At 45.3% G+C, this 23780-nt stretch overlaps 1 protein-coding gene across 1 annotated transcript in view; it reads left to right on the top strand.

Annotated features, from left to right (window-relative positions):
• The first annotated feature begins 3121 nt into the window (after nucleotides 1–3121).
• Nucleotides 3122–23780, top strand: part of LRRC7 (leucine rich repeat containing 7) — a 345019-nt gene continuing 324360 nt past the window's right edge. Inside the window, exon 1 of the mRNA XM_066597771.1 lies at nucleotides 3122–3213. The gene's annotated coding sequence lies outside the window, so the exon portion shown is untranslated. The remainder of the gene's footprint in view (nucleotides 3214–23780) is intronic.

Below are 23780 nucleotides of genomic sequence, written 5' to 3' on the forward strand. Positions count from 1 at the left end.
TGCGCAGTATACATACAGTATATATAATCCCTGATCAGGGCACAATATGCCTGCAGTATATATAATCCCCAGTCACTGCACAGTATACATACAGTATATATATTTCCTGTCAGTGCACAGTATATATACAGTATATATAATCCCCAATCAGTACACATACAATATAAATTGTACCCAGTCAGTGCATAGTATACATACAGTGTATGTAATCCCCAGTCAGTGAACAGTATACATACCGTATATAATCCCCAATCAATGCACAACATGCATACAGTATATAATCCCCAGTCAATGCGCAGTATACATACATTATATATAATCCCTGATCAGGGCACAGTATACATACAGTATATATAATACCCAGTCAGTGTACAGAATACATATAGAATATATAATCCCCAGTCAGTGCACAGTATACATACAGTATATAATCCCCAGTCAGTGCACAGTATACATGCAGTATATATAATCCCCCGTCAATGCACAGTATACATACAGTATGTAATCCCCCGTCAGTGTACAGAATACATACAGTATAAAATCCCCAATCAGTGCACAGTATACATACAGTATATAATCCCCCGTCAGTGTACAGAATACATACAGTATATAATCCCCCGTCAGTGCACAGTATACATACAGTATATAATCCAATCAGTGCACAGTATACATACAGTATATAATCCAATCAGTGCACAGTATACATACAGTATATAATCCAATCAGTGCAGAGTATACATACAGTATATATATTTCCTGTCAGTGTACAGAATACATACAGAATATATAATCCCCAGTCAGTGCAGAGTATACATACAGTATATAATCCCCTGTCAATGCACAGAATACATACAGTATATATAATCCCCTGTCAATACAGAGTATACATGCAGTATATAATCCCCGTCGATTCACAGTATATATAGTATATATAATCCCCAGTCAATGCCCAGTATACATACAATATATACAATCCCCTCTTAGTGCACAGTATACATACAGTATATATAATCCCCCTCAGTGTACAGTATACATACAGTATATAATCCCCTCTCAGTCTACAGTATACATGCAGTATATAATCTCCCCTCAGTGCACAGTATACATACAGTATATAATCCCCCCTCAGTGTACAGTATACATACAGTATATAATCTCCCCTCAGTGCACAGTATACATACAGTGTATATAACCCCCCCTCAGTGCACAGTATACATACAGTATATATAATCCCCCCTCAGTGTACAGTATACATACAGTATATAATCTCCCCTCAGTGCACAGTATACATACAGTATATAATCCCCCCTCAGTGTATTGTATACATACAGTATATAATCTCCCCTCAGTGCACAGTATACATATAGTATATATAACCCCCCTCAGTGCACAGTATACATACAGTATATATAATCCCCCGTCAGTGCATAGTATACATACAGTATATAATCCCCAATCAGCGCACAGTATACATACAGTATATAATCCCCCCTCAGTGCACAGTATACATACAGTATATATAACCCCCCTCAGTGTACAGTATACATACAGTATATAATCCCCCCTCAGTGTACAGTATACATACAGTATATAATCCCCCCTCAGTGCACAGTATACATACAGTATATATAATCCCCCCTCAGTGCACAGTATACATACAGTATATAATCCCCAATCAGTGCACAATATGCATACAGTATATATAATCCCCCCTCAATGCACAGTATACATACAGTATATATAATCCCCCCTCAGTGCACAGTATACATACAGTATATATAATCCCCCCTCAGGAACAGTATACATACAGTATATAATCCCCAATCAGTGCACAATATGCATACAGTATATATAATCCCCCCTCAGTGTACAGTATACATACAGTATATATAATCTCTCCTCAGTGCACAGTATACATACAGTATATAATCCCCCCGTCAGTGCACAGTATACATACAGTATATAATCCCCAATCAGTGCACAATATGCATACAGTATATATAATCCCCCCTCAGTGTACAGTATACATACAGTATATAATCCCCCCTCAGTGTACAGTATACATACAGTATATATAATCCCCCCTCAGTGTACAGTATACATACAGTATATATAATCCCCCCTCAGTGTACAGTATACATACAGTATATAATCCCCCCTCAGTGTACAGTATACATACAGTATATATAATCCCCCCTCAGTGCACAGTATACATACAGTATATAATCCCCCCTCAGTGTACAGTATACATACAGTATATAATCCCCCCTCAGTGTACAGTATACATACAGTATATATAATCCCCCCTCAGTGTACAGAATACATACAGTATATAATCCCCCTCAGTGCACAGTATACATACAGTATATAATCCCCCTCAGTGCACAGTATACATACAGTATATAATCCCCCCTCAGTGCACAGTATACATACAGTATATATAATCTCTCCTCAGTGTACAATATACATACAGTATATATAATCTCTCCTTAGTGCACAGTATACATACAGTATATATAATCCCCCCTCAGTGTACAGTATACATACAGTATATAATCCCCAATCAGTGCACAGTATACATACAGTATATAATCCCCAATCAGTGCACAGTATGCATACAGTATATATAATCCCCTGTCAGGCTGAGGAGCTGTTGTCTGTGACAATCTGCAGCTGTTCCAAGCTCTGGAGGGGGAAGAGTCGTCTGCAATGAGCCAGGGCTGCGGCAGGAGCTGAGGGAGAGACCCTCTCTAGAAACAGAAGAAGCCCCCTAGGTGTGTGCAGGGAAGGTGGGCGTCGTGACGTCACAGAGTGTGGGGGCGGCTGGTGCGGGGGCAGGGGGGCTGCACAGGCTGTGAGCATTGAATGAGGCTGCTGCTGCTGCTGTTAGCACTGCCCGGGCACTGTGGCTGCTGGGAACACCCCCTTGCACCCGGGCACACATGCTCTGGAGCCCAGGAGTGATGCACCTGGATGGAGGTGGCAGAGGATGAGCCCCCCCACTCTCAGCAGCAGGCATTAGCTGGTGTCATGCCGTGTTACTGTGGAGATCAGCTGCAACTTATCCCACTCTTCTTCCTTATGGGGGCTAGCCCGTGGATGCACCTGAAGGACACCCTGTAGATCCCCATCTACCCACCCTGAGGACCACCAGAACACTAGGAATAGCAGAGCTGCACCGGGCACTAATGGGCAATTTATCATCCCTCCAATGTGAGTATATATACACATATATATGTATAATTGTCGGGTCCTGGAAGGAGGTGGGCGGCAGCTGCCCAGGTGGCACCCAAGTCTGGGGGGCATTCATTGCAGTGCATTCACCACTGTGGTGATGTGCAATGGGTATTGTGGCTTCATATATGATTAAATGTCTTGCCATCCTTCCAGTATGAATATGCACTTACTAGGTCCTCCAGAGGTTGGGGGAGCTGCTTTCCAGGTGTTAAGCAGGTCTAGGGGGCGAACATTGAAATGCATGTGCCACTGTGGACCCTGAGAGTTGTGTGGTGGGCACTATGGGTTATGTAATAAGGGTATTAGTCACTGTGATATAAGTATCTACCTGCTGGTCAGTAGATAGGGAGGGGGTGAGGGATTTACCTTAGTGTTACCCATGTTTTGGGGTCATACATTGAGGTGCATGGACTGTATGGACTTAGATGGATCTGTATCTGTTTGGAGCGGGTTCTCTGTAATATGTTATAATCTATTTAATATGAATGTTTGCTGGTCATTGAAGCTTGGATGGATGGAGGTTTTTTATCATGTTGCCCCCCAGACTTGTACCACTGCAGACCCTAAGGGATTTCTTGTGGGTTACATTGTAATAATATTATCATCCCTCCAATGAGGGGTTCTTAAGGGGTGGCGGCTTTTGCTCAGGTATTACCCATGTCTTAGGGGCACACATTGCAATGTACCACTATGGAAGCCAATGTACCTGGAGATATAGGTGGTGGGCACCATGTCACTATCATCTCTTCAATATAACTAACACCTGGATGATGGGTCCTGGAGGAGATTTAGAAGGGGTTGATCTCCAGGTGTCATGCAAATCTGGGCACAATGTAAATACTGTAATGTTCCCCTATTTACTAGGCAGTGGGGTTTCTATGTTATAATGGCATATTTCTTGCAATTTATCAACTTACTGGTGAGGGCTACAAATGCTGAAAGTCTACCTTCCAGGTGCAACCCAGGTGTGGGGTTGTGCATACACCCCAGAGACCCCAATGTATGGTGAAATATGTGTCATGGGCTCTATATAGTGCAAATGATCTGGTGAATAAAGAAAGTGCTGGCTCTGGAATATTTGCTGTTCTCAGACTATCATGCCATATCAAGCCTTTGTGTCTGATGCTGTGTGATAATACACCATCTCCCCATCAGGGGTGTATCTGGGCAGCAGAGGCTGCAGTTCTGCCTGGAGATGGACTCTGCTTTCCATGGGGTCTGATGCTATGTGTATGGGATAGGTACAGAATGGGAGGTTCAGCAAGGAGCTGTCCAGACATTGGTGCTGAATACAGAATTGCTGGTTGTGCATTGCTGAGGGAACCCCCATGACATCGAAATTCTGTCCATTAATCATTAACTGACCTACAATAGCAGATGTGGCAGTTCTGTATGATGGGAATAAACCCCAATACCCAACCCCTTATCTGAAGAGATATTGGGCACGCTCGTTCTTCATGCTTATTCTGAAGTCCTACCTCTTGGATGATCTCATTCCTACATATATATGTCTGTAAGATGAAATATGGCGTCATCCCCCTCCCCTTGAGTATGAATAGAGTTTATAGAGTTAGTTGATCTAGCAATCGGCTGGTGCTATGATATGAAGAACATTCTTGTTTCACATATCCTTTTAGTAATCTTGATAATATATAACTCCTTCTGCCTGTATGGTCCCCCCACATATATTCCACAGCTTCATTTAGCTTCCTTGGTCCCATTGGGAATGTGCAGCTATATTTGGAATATGGATTTGGGCAATCAATGTGTAGGTGGAGGCGATAATCAATCCTAGGTTTCTCCAAGGCAGCACTCTTACAGATGATGTGTATTGGGATTTGAAGTCAATTTCAGGAGCTTGTCAGTAACCTGACAATGGAAATGTATATGGATATCACAGGGGTGCATTAAAGATGAAGAGTGCTTGTATATAATTACTGAACTGTCAGATTGTAAATAGATAGATAGAATATAAATAGATAGATATGAGATAGATAGATAGATAGATACGATATAGATAGATAGATAGATAGATAGATAGATACGATACGATATAAATAGATAGATAGATACGATATAGATAGATAGATATGATATAGATAGATAGATAGATACATAGATAGATAGATAGATAGATAGATACGATACGATATAAATAGATAGATAGATACGATATAGATAGATAGATAGATACGATAGATAGAATATAAATAGATAGATAGGAGATAGATAGATACGATATAGATAGATAGATAGATAGATAGGAGATAGATAGATAGATAGATATGAGATAGATAGATAGATAGATAGATACGATATAGATAGATACGATATAGATAGATAGATAGATAGATAGATATGAGATAGATAGATAGATAGATAGATACGATATAGATAGATAGATAGATAGATAGATAGATATGAGATAGATAGATAGATAGATAGATAGATAGATAGATAGATAGATATAGATGTGCTGTGGAATAAGTTGGCACTATACAAATAAGGATTATTATTATTATAGATAGATAGATCAGAGAAATGTTAGGTAAGTGGAAGCAAGCAAATCATGTATCCAAGTGCAGCAGCATTAGAACACTTGTGGTAGATATCAGTCACATATACACTCTCCTCCAAAAGTAATTGGACCCCTGAGCAAGAATCAAAAGTTGTATTTATTTCCATTTGTTAATACTTAGTGGAGCTCCTTTGGCCCTAATGACATCAGATACTTTCCGTCACATTCTTTCTACTAACGCCTGATACACTTCAGTTGGTATTTCCCTCCATTCACCCTGCAAATGTCTGGTGAGTTCTCTCAAAGAAGGTGGAGACTGTTCATATTTTCTCACCCGTCATTCCAGTCTGTCCAGAAGATGTTCTGTAGGGTTCAGGTCAGGACTCTGTGCAGCCAGTCCAACAGCATTGAATCTGTGACGCGGTGCGCTGTCTTGTTGGAAGTATGGCCGACCATTCCCAGAGTATTGCCACATTGTTGGCAGCACATTACTGTCTAGAATGTCAGGGTACACAGTTTTTGTCACTACAACCGATGGACAAGGACCATGCCACATAAAACATCCCCAGACCACAACAGAACCCTCGCCATACTTGACTGTCGGTACAACACAGGTGGTGTTCTCCAGGATTCTCCACACCCAGGTACAGCCATCTGATTTGAAAATGGAATATCGTGATTCGCCACTCCATAGAACATTCTTCCATTACCCAACTGTCCAATGACGATGCTCCTTGCACCACTGTGGACGGGCCGATGTATTGCGCTTCGCGATGGACGTCTTATATGCAGTGGCATAACCCGTATATCCGATAGCGTGTGGTTCTCGTCACAAACTATGGCTGACAAATCCAAGGTCTCCATCTTATATGTAGCATGGCTTAGGACATGTGATATGCTAATAAGACACAATGCATTCTACTGAAAGGGGGTTCCTATGCTTTTGGTAGGATAGATAGATAGATGAGATTAATGTTAAGTAACTGGAACTGGCAAATCAGGCACCCACGTGCCGCGAGATTATAAGAGTTGCGCCTGTTATAAGTTACATATTGCTGCATATGTATCTGTAGGTTCTCAGCATTTACAAGGTAGTCATCATTGGGATGGGGAATTTTGGGACTTTGTATCTGTTATCTCATTGAAGTAAATACATTGAGTTATCCTCTCCTCTGACTGAGGCGGCTACTTGCTTATCCCTTTAAATACACTTGTGATGCTGCCCCACCAGTGAATCCTTATGAGTCACATCTGAGACCTTCATTGCTCCTTGTTCAATCAATACTTAATTTTTTTTCCGTTAATTCTTTGGAATACATCCAGCCTTAGAGGCAGTGAGGCTAGGATATTAACAAAATCGTTGTGTGGTCTGCAAATCATTGAGGCAGCACCTGCTACCCAGCGGCCAACTCATATCAGCCTTCTCTATCGGCAACTCAACTGTAACCAAACAGTCAGACTGAGGACATTGTTGGCTTGTGCTACAATGAATGGAAAGCGGGTGATGAGCTCAAAGCCCCCCTACCCACTATGAGGATTGTAATGGTGTGACCTCTGTGTACAATTACATTGGGGGCACCCTTTCCGGAGATGGAAAGGGTCAAATGGAGCCTCAACCGGGTCCTTAGCTTGCTTTCTAGAATTGGTTGGTTTCTTCTGCATGCTGATGCATTCTATGGATGGGGTATCAATGCAGGGGAGCAGCGTGGAGGGGCCAGCTCTATGGATGGGGCCCACTCACGTTCTTTTTGGTGATGACACCAGAAAAAGTCCTGACTGTATGCCACAGTATACATTATTTCCGGAGAGGAATAATTGTCACTCCCACACCACATCATGCAGGAAAACCAACCTTAACCGGAACACAGTTGGTGCAACTCACTGCGGGTCTTGGCTCGTGTAGGTGGCTTGTAGGAAAATCCAGACGGCACAAGATATAGCTTTTCTCTCTTCCCTTCTTCAGTTTCGGTTAGAACTCTGGTCTTACTTGATGCCCACAACAGCGGCAACTGGGATTTTCCCACTACCTTCTACACTGGGGTCTCAAACTGGCTTAGGCACATCCGCTTGCTACACTAACCTTTCTCCGACTGTGCCACACCAAGGTCCTGCCAACATTTTACTCCATCCACATCCGCCGAGCCATCAGCAGTCACCTGACCTCTTAAAAAAACATGCATAAAATCAAATAATAACAAGGAATCGCGGTAATATCACCCCTCTACAACTGTGCACTCTCCATTTAAAGGGAATGTTCATTTAAAGGGGATTTATTACCTTTTTTTTCTAATTAAAACCATAAAGGGAAAACATTTTTCTGATTTTATTTGTGAAGATTTTTTTTTTGTCCATACAAGACTATGGGGGCGGCCATCTTGCTTTTGCTGCAGTTAACAGCAATTAAAAATATGCTTTACAGCAGCCTAATGGGCTATAGACACAATGGACAGGAGAGGACCTATTGACTTTTATGGGAGAATGTTCTAGGCATGTTCTGTGACCTCTGCAGGAGGAGGGGAGGAGGTGAGCTGTGCCCAACACCTATTATGTCTAGTGGATCCTGTGTTATCTTTACATAGGTGTCATATTTCACTGTAATCCTGCTTGTAATGATAATATGATTATTGCTGAGAAGTTTTCTCTGCAGAACAGGAAGTGCCAGATTATTATGAGGCTCAGTGGTCAAAAATTAAAAAAAACACCAAAAAATTATTTAATAATATATTTAACATAAAAACTTGATTGCTATTTTAGGTCATTTCCTGATCCCTCTATGGAAGTTGTGGGAACAGCCAAGAACTCCCGGAATATGGGGGTCAGAGAGGCAGGGCCCCTTTGTATTAGGCACTAGCATCTTGGCAGCATGTTCTGTATATTTATGGTGATGGAAGCCTGCTATTGACGACCAGCACCTTACATTTACAGCAGAGCGATGATGCAAGCACGAAACCAAGCTTGATGCAAGCTGTAGGCCGTCCATTATAATCTAAAGCAATGAGATTAAAAAATTCAAAAAACAACGGCGGGTTTCCTTTTTCTGCCGTCTCCCTTCTTCCCCGAAGGACTAAAATCCTATTTGAAGAAATGGAGATAGTGGCTTCCATCACTAAAATGATCTGAACATTTGTATTCACGTTACCCATGCTGCAGATACAGTATTCTTCTATGCATGGCCAGCCTTAGTTACAGGTGACCCTTGTGATTATAGATGGTATCGGCCACCGGATTGTTGGGGAGGCACCAGCTGGATATAAGCTGGGGGCGATTACCTCCATTATGACTGTCTGGCCATAAAATCTTCATCCTCTGTGTAGCAGCGTCTTGTAGAGCTACATGAATCATCCTCCTCCTGGCTCTGTCTCCATCCCTCTGATGTTCCAAGGTGCAGCTGTCAGCCCATTGGCGCCCCCGCAACACAGACGCTTACTTTGCTTTTGCATTTTGATTATGATATTAAGAGCTTGGTTCTGGGACTGTATTTATGTTTAGAGCTTGGTTTTTGCATTTTGTGTATGTACTGAGGTTGGTTCATGCTGTATTTATGTAATGAGTTTGGTTCCCGTGCTATACGTATATACCAAGCTTGGTTTCGAGGAGGTGCTGTATTTATGTTATATGATTGCTTCTGGTGCTGTATTTAGATTATCAGCTTGGTTCTGGTGCTTCATTTATGTTATAAACTTGGTTCTGGTGCTATATTTATGCTATGTGATTGATTCTGGTGCTGTGTGTATATTATGAGCTTGGTTCTAGTGCTGTATGTATATTATGAGCTTGGTTCTGGTGCTGTATTTATGTTATAAACTTGGTTCTGGTGCTATATTTATGTTATGTGATTGATTCTGGTGCTGTATGCATATTATAAGCTTGGTTCTAGTGCTGTATGTATATTATGAGCTTGGTTCTGGTGCTTCATTTATGTTATAAACTTGGTGCTGGTGCTATATTTATGTTATGTGATTGATTCTGGTGCTGTATGTATATTATAAGCTTAGTTCTAGTGCTGTATGTATATTATGAGCTTGGTTCTAGTGCTGTATTTATAGTACTAGTACTAGTGTTTCTGGTGGCGCTACCATGTTCCCCCCAAAATAAGTCCTACCTGATAGTAAGACCTACCAGGTTTTTGGAAAAGGCTCGAAATATAAGGCCTCCCCCAAAAATAGGACCTAGCTAGCATGCCACCCCCTCCCCCCCAAAAAAATCAATACTCACTTGGTCCGCAGCATCCAGATGGTCTCCGGCGGCGCTGCGGCAAACTGCACAGTCCTCCCCGTCTGCTATCTCTGCTTCTGCTGGTGACGGGGCTTTGAATACGCAGGGTATTGAATGACATCACTGCATGGCTGTGATTGGCTCATCGAGCGCCGGCTGGGATTAGCTGCTGGCACTAGATTAGCCCATCACAGCATTTGCTTTGCTGGAGGCGGGGTATTCAAAGCCCCATCACCAGCAGAAGCTCAGCTGTGAGACGAGGAGGATGTAGTTTACTGCAGCGCAGACAAAGACTATCGGAAGGCATCAGGACGCCGTGGACAAGGTGAAGTCCCTCCCCCCCAAAATAAGACACTGTGTCCTCTTTGGGGGAAAAATTTATATAAGACAGTGTCTTATTTTCAGGGAAACATGATACTTAGTAATATAATATAGTGAAAGGGATTGAAGTTGGTCAAAATATTTCCATGCAGATAGTAAATTATTGCATTATATATGTACATGATCCCTCATGCATATATCTATATTAAACCCCAGTTCGGCACTAACAACCAATCAGGTTGAATCAGGGAACCCAAACAACCAATAAGGTTGAATCACACAAGCCAAACAACCAATTAGGGTTGCTGGAATTGTGAATCAGAACCAGAGGCGTAACTTGAAGATTCAGGGCCCGAATGCAAAAGCTGTAACATGGCCCCCAACTATAATGCTTTATTCATACTACTAGGCTTCCTATATGGAGAAGAGAGGCCTTATGGGCCCCCTAAGGCTCCTGGGCCTGGGTGCAACCGCATCCCCTGCATCCTCTATAGTTACGCCCCTGATCAGAACCAATGAGGTTAGTGGAATTGCTGCATACTGCTGAACTGGGGCTTAATATAGATATATGCATTTCTCATTCAATGCACAGGGAGGAAAGACCTGTGATGATGTCACTGTCATGTGATCAGGGGCAGAGCTCAGAGCCGCAATGACTGATCACATGACGATGACATCATCACATATAACTCACACAGTCACTCATCACTCACGGACAGGTGGTCGTTTGTAGTTTGATGAGCTGTGTTCGGGTGCTGTATTTATAGTATGAGCTTCATTCTGTTGCTTTACTTATGTTGTGAACATCATTCTTACATTGTATTTATATGCTGAGATTGGTTTGTGTTGTATTTTTTTTACTGAGCTTGGTTCAGTGGCTGTTTTTATGTTATGAGCTTGGTTCTGGTACAGTATTTATACACTGCACTATTCTGCTGTGGGACTACAGACAGACTGCCTATTAGTGCCATATAAGTTGCTTTTTTGCTTATGTCGGGAGGGGGGGGGGGGGGAGGCAAAAAAATTCCATGCCCAACATGCCATCTAACCTAAAGCCAGCACTGCTTAATAAGCTTCAGTGAAATAATCTGCACATCCAACCTCACACCAGGGATGATGCTTGGGATTGCTAACGAGGCGTGAACCAGGGTGCGGGGAAGGTACCAACTTTGCCTTGGCCAGGGTAATTAAGCTGCCCTGGGTAGAGACAAGCCTAGCTGGGGTTTTGCTCGCACCTTATATATGATCGTTCCTAGTCTCATGACATTTCATTAATGTGGCACGCTCAGCATGTTTTACAGGACTCCACAGGATGGCTATAGGCAAGTCACTGACTCTATTGCTTTGCTATAGAAAGGTCACACAGAATATACACTCGCTAATCTTACGCTTGTGTGAGGGATACAGCAGCGGCAGATACACACGTGGTGTTATTTATTGGGGATGATCTCATGTTTGTCCTGATTATTCGACCATGTATCAGCCCGATGACAACGAATCTCTCTCCGCTTTCCAGTTCAATACGAGGTGGAGATTTTGGAGACTTGGTCCTCATGTCGTGTGCATGGAGTCTATATGCCGGCAGATGCAGTCCTCATGGTATAAATCTGTGAGAATAAACCTCTATCTATGACATGTGCTCTGCTATGTACAGTATAGACCCATACATCTCTATAGATGTATGTACTTGTGATGGGGAGCGAGTGGTTGTCTCCTTGGCTCCCCACTTCTCCAACATGGACTCCACAACTTCACAGGCACCTGGGCATAATTCTAGTCCCGAAAGTGCCATACCTAAATCCCTTAGTGACACCATGGTTCCCTTGTCCTCATGTGTGGGAAGAAATGGAACCAACAAGGCATCATGCTCGGGCCAAACCGGTTCGGGAATGAGCCTAGTGCGGATGTAGGCCCGATTTTTTGGTGGTGGCTTGATGATTTTGGGGTAAGTTAAGCACAGATTGGGAGTTGCCATTGTGATGCTGAGCAACCTTTCAGTCTTTAACTGTTTTAATAAAGTTAGCAAACAAGTCTTAACCCATTTTTTGGCGTTCATTTCTAGCAAATTTGGATAGCAGGCAAGTCCTGACCCGTGCATCGGCCACCACACAGTCCTTACCCAGGTACCGGCATAATAGAGCCCACAGTCCAGACCGGTAGTGCCAGTCAGGAGAAGTGGAGGAGGATGAGAGAAAGAGGACCCTAACGATCTTTATGCAGTTGTCTCATTCTGCTGCGGAGTCTATGTCCACATGGTGGCAACTGTTTCCCACACAGGACATCATCTCCAACTCTTCTCTTGTCTGCTCACGACTGCCCTCTTCGGATAACTCTCCCACTCAAGGCCTCGATCCTCATTCCCTCCCACTCAAGGCCTCGATCCTCATCCCCTCCCATTCAAGGCCTCGATCCTCATCCCCTCCCACTCAAGGCCTCGATCCTCATCCCTTCCCACTCAAGGCCTCGATCCTCATCCCCTCCCACTGAAGGCCTCGATCCTCATCCCCTCCCACTCAAGGCCTCGATCCTCATCCCCTCCCACTCAAGGCCTCGATCCTCATCCCCTCCCACTGAAGGCCTCGATCCTCATCCCCTCCCACTCAAGGCCTCGATCCTCATCCCCTCCCACTCAAGGCCTCGATCCTCATCCCCTCCCACTCAAGGCCTCGATCCTCATCCCCTCCCACTCAAGGCCTCGATCCTCATCCCCTCCCACTCAAGGCCTCGATCCTCATCCCTTCCCACTCAAGGCCTCGATCCTCATCCCCTCCCACTCAAGGCCTTGATCCTCATCCCCTCCCACTCAAGGCCTCGATCCTCATCCCCTCCCACTCAAGGCCTCGATCCTCATCCCCTCTCACTCAAGGCCTCGATCCTCATCCCCTCCCACTCAAGGCCTCGATCCTGATCCCCTCCCACTCAAGGCCTCGATCCTCATCCCCTCCCACTCAAGGCCTCGATCCTCATCCCCTCCCACTCAAGGCCTCGATCCTCATCCCCTCCCACTCAAGGCCTCGATCCTCATCCCCTCCCACTCAAGGCCTCAATCCTCATCCCCTCCCACTCAAGGCCTCGATCCTCATCCCCTCTCACTCAAGGCCTCGATCCTCATCCCCTCCCACTCAAGGCCTCGATCCTCATCCCCTCTCACTCAAGGCCTCGATCCTCATCCCCTCCCACTCAAGGCCTCGATCCTGATCCCCTCCCACTCAAGGCCTCGATCCTCATCCCCTCCCACTCAAGGCCTCGATCCTCATCCCCTCCCACTCAAGGCCTCGATCCTCATCCCCTCCCACTCAAGGCCTCGATCCTCATCCCCTCCCACTCAAGGCCTCAATCCTCATCCCCTCCCACTCAAGGCCTTGATCCTCATCCCCTCTCACTCAAGGCCTCGATCCTCATCCCCTCCCACTCAAGGCCTCGATCCTCATCCCCTCCCACTCAAGGCCTCGATCCTCATCCCCTCCCACTCAAGGCCCCGATCCTCATCCCTTCCCACTCAAGGCCTCGATCCTCATCCCCTCCCACTCAAGGCCTCGATCCTCATCCCCTCCCACTCAAGGCCTCGATCCTCATCCCCTCCCACTCAAGGCCTCAATCCTCATCCCCTCCCACTCAAGGCCTCAATCCTCATCCCCTCCCACTCCTAAAGCCATAAAGCGATACATAAAAAAACAGGGCAAATAATAATTTCAATGCAGAAACTGTTCCCCCCCCATACATACAGATCCATAATATGCCCATATTCCTGAGAACTAAGCATCAAGCAGACCCGGGGCGGTGAAGCTTTTTGTGAGCCCGTACTGGCATCTTATGTTGCTGTAAATATCCAATTGAAAAAATTCCAGCATGATTTTAGCCCAATTTTACAGCAGTTTACTGTGAATTGTTCCCCCACGTAGACCTGGCCTGAATACGAACACAAACTTATAACATGATGCGTCTTCGGGACAATGGTGAGAGCAACAGATAAGGGCCGCTTCACACCACACTATTAGCGCTGTCCAGGGTTCCTGTCAGAGTTTGCGCTTAAAAACTCAAAGACGGCAGTCCTGGAGGGAACCCATCTGGGCCATTAATTGAAACTGATGGAATGAAGACCCTCAAAACAGTGACAGACACAGCACGTGCATAACAGTAATGGTGACAATACTCATAACAGGACAACGAAATTAGCCCCATAACAATGAGATCCACAGGACCTCATAACCATGCTCTCCGCACTACCCCATAACAGTGCCTTCTATAGGACCACCATAACAATGCCTTCCACAGGACCCCCATAATAGTGCGTTCCACAAGACCCCCATAACAGTGACATCCACAAGACACACATAACACTGTTTTCCACAGGACTCCATAACAGTGCCTTCCACAGGACCCGCATAACCTGTGATATCCGCAAGACACACATAACAGTGACATTCACAGGACCCATTTAACAATGACATTCACAGGACCTCATAACAGTTCTTTCCACAATACCCCATAACAATGCCTTCCATAGGACCACCAGACACAGGACCCCATAACAGTAGCTTTTACAGGACCTACATAACAGTGCCTTCCACTGCACCCACTTAACAAAGACATTCACTGGACCTCATAACAGTGCCTTCCACAGGACCCCATAACAGTGCCTTCCACAGGACCCTATAACAGTGACATTCACTGGAACTCAGAATAGTGCCTTCCACGGGACCACCATAGCAGTGACATAGCTTCTACAGGACCCGCATAACAGTGCCTTTCACAGAACCCTCATAACAGTGACATCCACAAGACCCCTCTAACAGTTCTTTCCACAATACCCCATAACAGTGCCTTCCACAGGACCCCATAACAGTGCACAAGACCCCTCTAACAGTTCTTTCCACAATACCCCATAACAGTGCCTTCCACAGGACCCCATAACAGTGTAGGTCTTGGGATCCCATTATAGTAACAGCCCCATGACAAGTCCCAGCTGTCCAATCCTGGAGCTTGTGGCAAAGAACTCTTATGTGTGCCAATTCTTGCCCATGTACCATGGTTCGCCACTCATGGACTAGATACTCTTCGTGTTTCTTCTACCGCAGCAGTTCTTTTAGTCTCACCAGTTTCCATGCTGCCGTCCTTCATGGCCAGGAGGACATATAAAGGCCCCAGCAGTGTGGATTGGATGTCGGCGGAGTTTTGACAATTACGTGTTTTATGTCAGTGAGTTGTAGGAGTTCTAGGTGATTTGGCCCGTTCTCCTCTTCAGGCAGTTCTGAGGTGGACCTAGACTGAGAATATTAACCTTAGATAAGAAATATCACAATTCTTTTCAATTAAAAGCCGACAGCACAAATCACGCCAAAGGTGATGTGGCGGAGATAGATTGTCAGGCAGATGAACGAATGGCTTTCAGGCGGCACTGCCACGATTCCTGGAGCGGAGGACAGGATCTGTCTGACATTGGTAGGGTTGTGGTAAGCAGAGAATTCTGAGAGGTCTCTCGTACTTCCAGGAATACGGAGTCTAGGAGGGGTCAGCAGGGTACTTCTGACCCCTAAAAAAACTCTAAAGTTGTTCAAAAGTTAAAACGTCATTGTAAACTTCGTTGCATCCCCACGTGACTGATCCCAACCCCCACTTTTGATTGTGACTGCAAAACGGTGAGCGTGGTAAAGTGGTGGTTTACGGAAGTCACTGCTGGAGCCACCGATTGGTTGCTGTTTTCACATGGCAGTAAATAACAAGTCATCGCCATGTCAGGATGAACAGGACTCAATCTATATTGTGAGCATACGAGAATGACTCCCATTTCCAATAACATACACTCATTGGCAAGAACAGTCCATCACCTAGAAGGAGTTGTCGTAAACTTTATATGTGTGATTGTAATATTGATTCACGCGGGCATAGAGGACTACAGGGTCCGTATGATATCCTGCGGCATATCACTCCCGTTTACTGTAACTGAGCCTCTAGATTGTGCACACTTGTTGGCTGTAGAAGTTGGCCTACCAGATGTCCCATACAGGTTCTATTGGTGATAAGTCTGGCGAACAGGCAGCTACGAAAGTGTGACAATGTTGTGGGGGCTTTCTTTGACCCCCCTTGTGTGTGCGGCCAAGTATTATCCTGCTGCCTCTTGGAAGCCGCCATGAGAGGAACACGTGTGGCTGCAGGATGTCCTGAACATATCGCTGAGCTGTCATTGTCCCTCGTACCACTACTATGGGTGACCGATGGTCATATGCAATGGCCCCCCAGATCATCACACCAGCAGGGGGCAGTGTGCCGCTCCACAGCAAAGCAGGATTGAGGCGCTCACCCCGAGGTCTCCAGACATGAACACAGCCACCATCAGCACCCAAACTAAACTTGAATTGATAGCTGAACACAACTCGATTCCATCCATAGCGTCCAGTTTCATTGTTCATGACATCACTGCAAAAAGATGCAACTGGGTTTCCGACAGACACAGGAGCCTGTAATGATGGCGGACAATGAAACGGTTAGAGCTTCTCGTGCTCGGCGGATGATCAGATGGTCCTCTCTACTGTTGGTCTGTCGGACAATCCTGAGCCCAGTCACCTTGTGTGCCCTCACACCTCTACAGGTCCCAACACCTCCTAACAGTCTGGTCAGATGCTCCTCTCTACTGGTGGTCTGTAGGGGGGTCCTGAGCCAGGTCACCTTGCGTGCCCTCACACATCTACTGGTCTCAACACCTCCTAACAGTCTGGTCAGACGCTTCTCTCTACTGGTGGCCTGTCAGGGGTCCTGAGCCCGGTCACCTTGTGTGCCCTCACACATCTACTGGTCCCAACACATCCTAACAGTCTGGTCAGACGCTCCTCTCTACTGGTGGTCTGTCGGGGGTCCTGAGCCCGGTCACCTTGTGTGCCCCCATCCACTGGTCCCAACACCTAACAGTCTTCTTAGATGCTCCTCTCTACTGGTGTTCTGTAGGGGCGTCCTGAGCCCGGTCACCTTGTGTGCCCTCACACATCCACTGGTCCCAAAACATCCTAACAGTCTGGTCAGACGCTCCTCTCTACTGGTGGTCTGTCGGGGGTCCTGAGCCCGGCCACCTTGTGTGCCCTCACACATCCACTGGTCCCAACACATCCTAACGGTCTGTTCAGAACGGCCGATGGGGGACAATTCATCGATATAACCATCCAGCTTCTCACATCCCAATAATGCGCCCCTCTCAGACTCTGGTAACGAGATGAAATCTCTTCTCTGCGTCGTAGAAATGTCTAGTGGCCAACGAGCGGAAGAAGAGATCACTACACACAAGGAGCCTTCGAGAGCCTTTTATAGGCTGGCAAACCCGTTCATCTAATCACACCACAACTCTCATTTGTATATCTGCCTGAGATGGGACAGCGGGACGGGTTTTGCAGCAAACAACTTGTTTTTGACAAAGAGTGTACTTTGTGTCATTATTCTTAGTGGTTTTCGGATCTCTGCTTGTAGTCATTAAGTGAGATCCTTCATCCAGTGGTGTACATAAAGAGAGGGGTAAAGATCACAATGAAGCTCCTTTTCATTATGTTGCTAGTTTTTGCCATCCATATGGGTGCTTACACCTTTTGTATAACCAATTTCCCACCTCGTTGGGTAATAATGAACTTCATCTGCAGACAGGAATTCTTCGCAGCCACCCAAACGCAAAATTGATGTGACCATTGAGGTCTATCTGGGCAGCCACAGATCTAAATGTGTGAATGTAGTCTAATAGTTGCAATTCGCCGACAGAGCTGACTTGATGAATTATGACACAAAGTATATGAGATCATTGCTGAGCTGTTTGATATACAATGAATGGACTTTATGCCCCAGAAGACTCCTTAACGATGATCACCGCTATGACGGGTACAAGTCACACTTAGCGGATCTGTGGCCATAATACTATGATATGAACCAGATATCGCAACATTCTAGCAAACAGAACATACAACGGCGGCTTTTATACCATATAATGTATCAGAAATGCCAAACATTTTCCACTGAGTGCCGCCGGCCCTGAAACCTTTCTAGTGGAATCAATGCTTAATTGACAATGAGCCCAGTACATGTGCACTTTATAAATGTACTCTACGGGGGAGATTTATAAAACTGTCTAAAATGAAAACTGTAACCCATTACAGAGCAGCTTTCACTATTCCAAGGCAGAATATGAGGTGAAAGCTGAGATGTGATTGGTTGCGATGAGTAACAAAGACCGTTCTCTTTTTAGACAGTCTTATAAATGTAGTCTAGGTGTGACGGTACTGGAGACTGTTCTAGAGTACAGTATTATAGCTGAAGATATCACCTGTAGGGTTTGTACTTACTGTGAGCTATGGGGGATCTCATTCAGTGCCAGCCTTAGGTTAGATGGAACCCTATGCAAAACATTTTTGGCACTCATCTAACCTGTCTTAAGACTAAAAAGACAGTTTGCCTGTATTCTGCTGGTGCAGAAAGCATCAAGATAGCAGCATACCCACACCAGAACAGCTCAGGGAATAAAAACTGTACCATAACCAAGCTCATAACATAAATACAGTACCAGAACCAAGCTAATATAATTACAGCATGAACCAACCTCAGTACATTGATGCAGTACAAAAACCAAGCTCATAACCTAAGTACAGCATGAGCCAACCTCAGTTTATTAATACAATACCATAACCAAGTTCATAACACAAATACAGCATGAACAAACCTCAGTACATGGATACAGTACCAGAACCAAGCTCATAACATAAACACAGCATGAACCAACCTCAGGACATAGATATAATACCATAACTAAGCTCATAGCAAATAGAGCATGAACCAACCTCAGTACATACATATAATACCAGAATCAAGCTGATAACATAAATACAGTAGCAGACTTAAGCATTCAGGGTGCTGTTGGGCTGACAGCAATGCCTTGGAACATTAGCGAAGAGGAGACAGAGCCAGGAGAACGAGATTCATGTAGATCTTACAAGACCCTGCGGCATGGAGGAAGATGATCATCTGGCTAGGTGGACATAAGGCAGGTGATTGCCCGTAGCCTACATCTGTCTGGTGCCACTCTACAAGCTGGTGCCCTGTGCGACTGCACGGGTCACACATAGTTGAAGCTAGCTATGATCTCACTGTGCATTTCAAGGGGTTATCCTAATAAATGCTATTAGGTTATAAGAAAGCCAGAGATCCTATGATCTATCAGATAGAGAGGAGGGCCTTGACTACCTCTCTGAAGGACCCAATGGAACTATGTATTACCTTTGAGTGAATACTCTATAATGCCTACTTCAGCTCAGCCAAAAGAGTCGCTGGTTGATTAATAATCATCTGGTGTAAACAGGTGATTGTTTATCTTACAGGACTAGCCAACAATCTTGTAGGGGGGTATGCACTTGTTTGGTGTGCCCCTCCACCGAATGCTGATTGCCTCTCGTCACCCAGCTTCTCACATTCCAAAAATGCGCCCCCCTCTGGTAACGGGGTGAAATCTCTTCTCTGCGCTGTAGAGGCGTCTAGTGGTCAACAAGCTCTACACAAGCGGAAGAAGAAGTCACTACACACAAGGAACATCCGAGAGACTTTTATAGGCCAGGGGGGAACCACTTTTAGGGCCTCAGGTGGCAAGACCGTTCATCTAATCACCACAACTCTCATCATCTACAGATCTGCCTGAGATGGAACTGCATGCCCGGTTGTGCAGCAAAACGACAACTTCTTCTAGGTGCCTGATTTTCTTTTACTTACTCAACATCGTGGGAGCTGCCCTTTAGGATAAGAGAAATGTGGCTCAGTGGTTGGTGCTCCAGTCGTGCAGCGCTGACGTCATGGGCTTGAATACGACTTGGTGATCATCTGCTGCATGTTTTTGGGTGAAATTCTTCATAGTTCTCTTGTAGAGATGAGCGAGTATACTCGCTAAGGATAATTACTCGATCGAGCATTGTCCTTAGCGAGTACCTGCCCGCTCGGCAGAGCAGGTTCGGCTGTCGGCGCGGGTGACAGGTGAGTTGCGGCTGAGAGCAGCAGGGAGCGGGGGGGGGGGAGAGAGGGAGAGTGAGATCTCCCCTCCGTTCCTCCCCGCTCTCTCCGCCCGCCGCCGGCAGCCGAATCTTTGCTCCCGAGCAGGCAGGTACTCGCTAAGGACAATGCTTGCTCATCTCTATTCTCTAGTTTTCTTCCAAAAATCACTAGCTTCCTGTGAAATTAGTCCCAAAGTGCAGATCAGTGCACCTGACAGATAAGTTTGTGACCCCCAATATGGACAGAGATTTATGGCACACTATCCACTGATGGCATCACAGAAATGATGACTAATGCAATAATGAGGATATGAATGGTATTACCGGACAGTTGAAGATATACGGCAGAGGCGTAGCTCAAAGCGCTTGTGCTAGAGCCCTCCCAATTATATATGTGAGGTCTGTCTATAGATATCACATACTACTCCAATAATTATATTATGTCATTACACCCCTGTTCTACCCCAGCTTCTGTTCTCTTCTGTAGCCCCAGGGTTTATGTGGACTATTAGAACAGGCTGGAAGTGGCTGCAACCTCTGCATCCCTCTAACTCCTCTTATGTACTCAGCATGTATAGCGGTATGGAAAGAGTGGCTACTGCATAGAATTCAGGGCTAGTACTGAAATACATTGTCACAGGTGCAGCCAATGGGAGCCTGGGAATCTCTCCTATCCTCATACCTGGACTGTCTGCGTCTAATGCAAATTAGCTGGGACATTTAGACACAATGATTATTGCGACTTTAAGTGACTCTTGAGTGATAATCGTTGTGTGCATTTACAGGGCAAGGTGATCGCTCAACCGTTGAGCAATCACCTTGCGCTCTGAGCAGGATATGCAGAAGACAAGCGGGGCCGCTTGTCCTCTTTATCCAGCTGTTCTCTTCTCGGAGCGCCTGGCTGTTATGCAGTTGAGTTCTCCGAGTGGGGTATGCAGAACACAGCTGGACCGCTGTGTTCTTCATACCCCGGCTGTTTACGGAGCACTCAGCTGGTATACAGGTGTGCGCTCCGTGTGGAGAATGAAGAACACAGCTGGACCGCTGTGTTCTTCATACCTCGCCTGTGTTCAGGGAGCGGGATACAGCTGAAACAATAGTATCAGCTGTATCCCGCTGTGAACTCCTGATAAGGCTCATCGTTGTCTTTCAGCATGCTGAAAGACAACGATGAGCGACGGCTTAACGAAAACTGCACGATGTCAGTGCAGGTACACACAACGATTATTGCTCAAAAGGCGTCATTTGAGTGATAATGGTTGTGTCTAAATGGGCTTTAAAGGTTGCTGTGCTCTTATTGGCTGAGCAGGTTATAGCAGCCTGACTATTGGTCATTCTCACACTATTCCCAGGGATGGGTTAGAATATTCTGGTTACCAGAGCTATGATATTAACTTTCACAACATCTTTAATAGAGCACTTATCGCATGGCATTTATACTACTAGGATCTTATGTTGCCTTTTAAAGGTCATTGGGCTCCCAGTTGCCTCAGGGACTGAATGCTACTGCAATCTCTGCACCCCTATAACTCCTCCTATATGCTCAGCATGTATAGAGATGCAAGGAGAGTGACTACACTATAATACTGAAAGACAGTCTCCTGCCATTGGGCATAACCAGCGCTGTGTCCACCCATGTTGTCCGTAGCAGACACTGCATCACCTGTCAGTTTCCTGGTTCCCCCAGAGTTTGAGTGCATGCCTTATCTGCCTCTTAAACGGCCAATGCATGCACCCAGCTTTCCAGTCCCCAACCAATCCTGACCATATCCTGGGCTATTTTTGGCCACTCCACCCATCAGCAGGTGCCCAAGCAATCAGTCTCTATCATGTGTGAAGATGCAACTGTCTTTCTGTCCGCTCTCCTGGTATTTGATCCGTGACTGAACCACCCAGCTTTCCTGACTTCTGTAATCCTGACCTTAGTTTATTTGACAACTCTTTTCTTGCCTGCTGCCTGCCCTGGCCCTTGTCATAATCTACATCGTGAGAGTACTCCTGCCTGACTCCATTCTATGACCATGTCCTGGTCATACCTTCTGAAGCCGCATTACAGAAAACCTGGCTAAGTGCAACAGCGGCCTTTGAACTGAGACTAGTTGTGATGTAGGGTCCCAGCACTGAAGACCAGATCCAGTTGGGAAAGTGAAAGCGTAAAAACCAGGGAACCCCAGGATCTAGACCCAAGTCAAATCAGTTCTGATGCATGGCAGATTCACATTCGCTGCTGTGACAGAAACCAGTCACCAGAGTCCCAACATAAACGTTCTCCAAAATCTCAAACTTGGTCCCCAACTATTACATGGCATTTATAATACAAGTGTCTTATTTTATGCCAGAGAGTCCATTGGCCCACAATTGCCCCAGGGACTGAGTGCTGCCACAACCTCTCCACCCCTATAACTCCTCTTACATCCCAGGATCACTCCTTCCTCATGCTCTGATTGGCTGCGCTAAATGCAAATTATCTGAGACCGGAGGTTGCTGTGCTCTGATTGACTGAACAGGTTACAACAGCCTGACTATTGGTCCTTCTCACACCATTTCCTAAGATACATGAGAAAATCCCGGTGACCAGAGCCATCATTTGAACTGCTTGGACACGAATGCAGAATCTTCAACAAGATCCTAAATTACCGTGTTTCCCCGAAAATAAGACAGTGTCTTATATTAATTTTTTACATGTATAGCTGCCTGGACACTATTTAAATTGACTTTTTAAATTAACTGTTGGCAGGGCTTAATTTTGGAGTAGGGCTTATATTTCAAGCATCCTCAAAAAGCCTGAAAAATCATTTTGCATCCTCAAAAATTCTGGAAAATCATGCTATGTCTTATTTTCAGGGTATGTCTTATTTTCAGGGAAACGGGGTAGTAGTGTCTTCTTATTTGTCCAAGAGGCTATTGCATAAGGACATGAGTGCCACTGCAACTTCTGCACCCCCTATAGTTATGCCAATGCTGGTACTCTTTGATACTCAAATGCTACTATATCTTTGACTGCAAGACTAAAGCCCCATTTACACGCAAAGATGATCATTCAAAATTTGTCAGCTTCTGACAGTTTTGAGCGATCATTTTGCATTAGCTACTAATGGGCTAATTATCTCATTAGTAGCTTACTAGCTTTATTTGTATGTATTTAGAGAACAGCGGGTGGTCTGTTCTCTAAATACATGTCCATTGTCCTGCCGCGGGCTGCATACAATGTTATCAGCGCTGCCCGCGGATTACTCAGCTATCAGGGACAATGGATTTCATGCTGACCTGAACAGTGCACAGTATGCGTGCATTTACACGCAACGGCTATCGCTCAAAAGCCATCATTTGGACGAATTTTGAGCGACAAACATTACGTCTAAATGGGCCTTAAGGCCTCTCTCATGCCGGCACTTTTTACCGCAATTAACGGAGTGTTTGGAATGCTGTGGTAATTGCGGTGTAACGCTCCTATTGAAATCATGAAGGGCCTCGCAGACCTGCAT

This window comes from Eleutherodactylus coqui, chromosome 3, assembly GCF_035609145.1.
Source record: "Eleutherodactylus coqui strain aEleCoq1 chromosome 3, aEleCoq1.hap1, whole genome shotgun sequence".
Taxonomy (NCBI): Eukaryota; Metazoa; Chordata; class Amphibia; order Anura; family Eleutherodactylidae; genus Eleutherodactylus; species Eleutherodactylus coqui.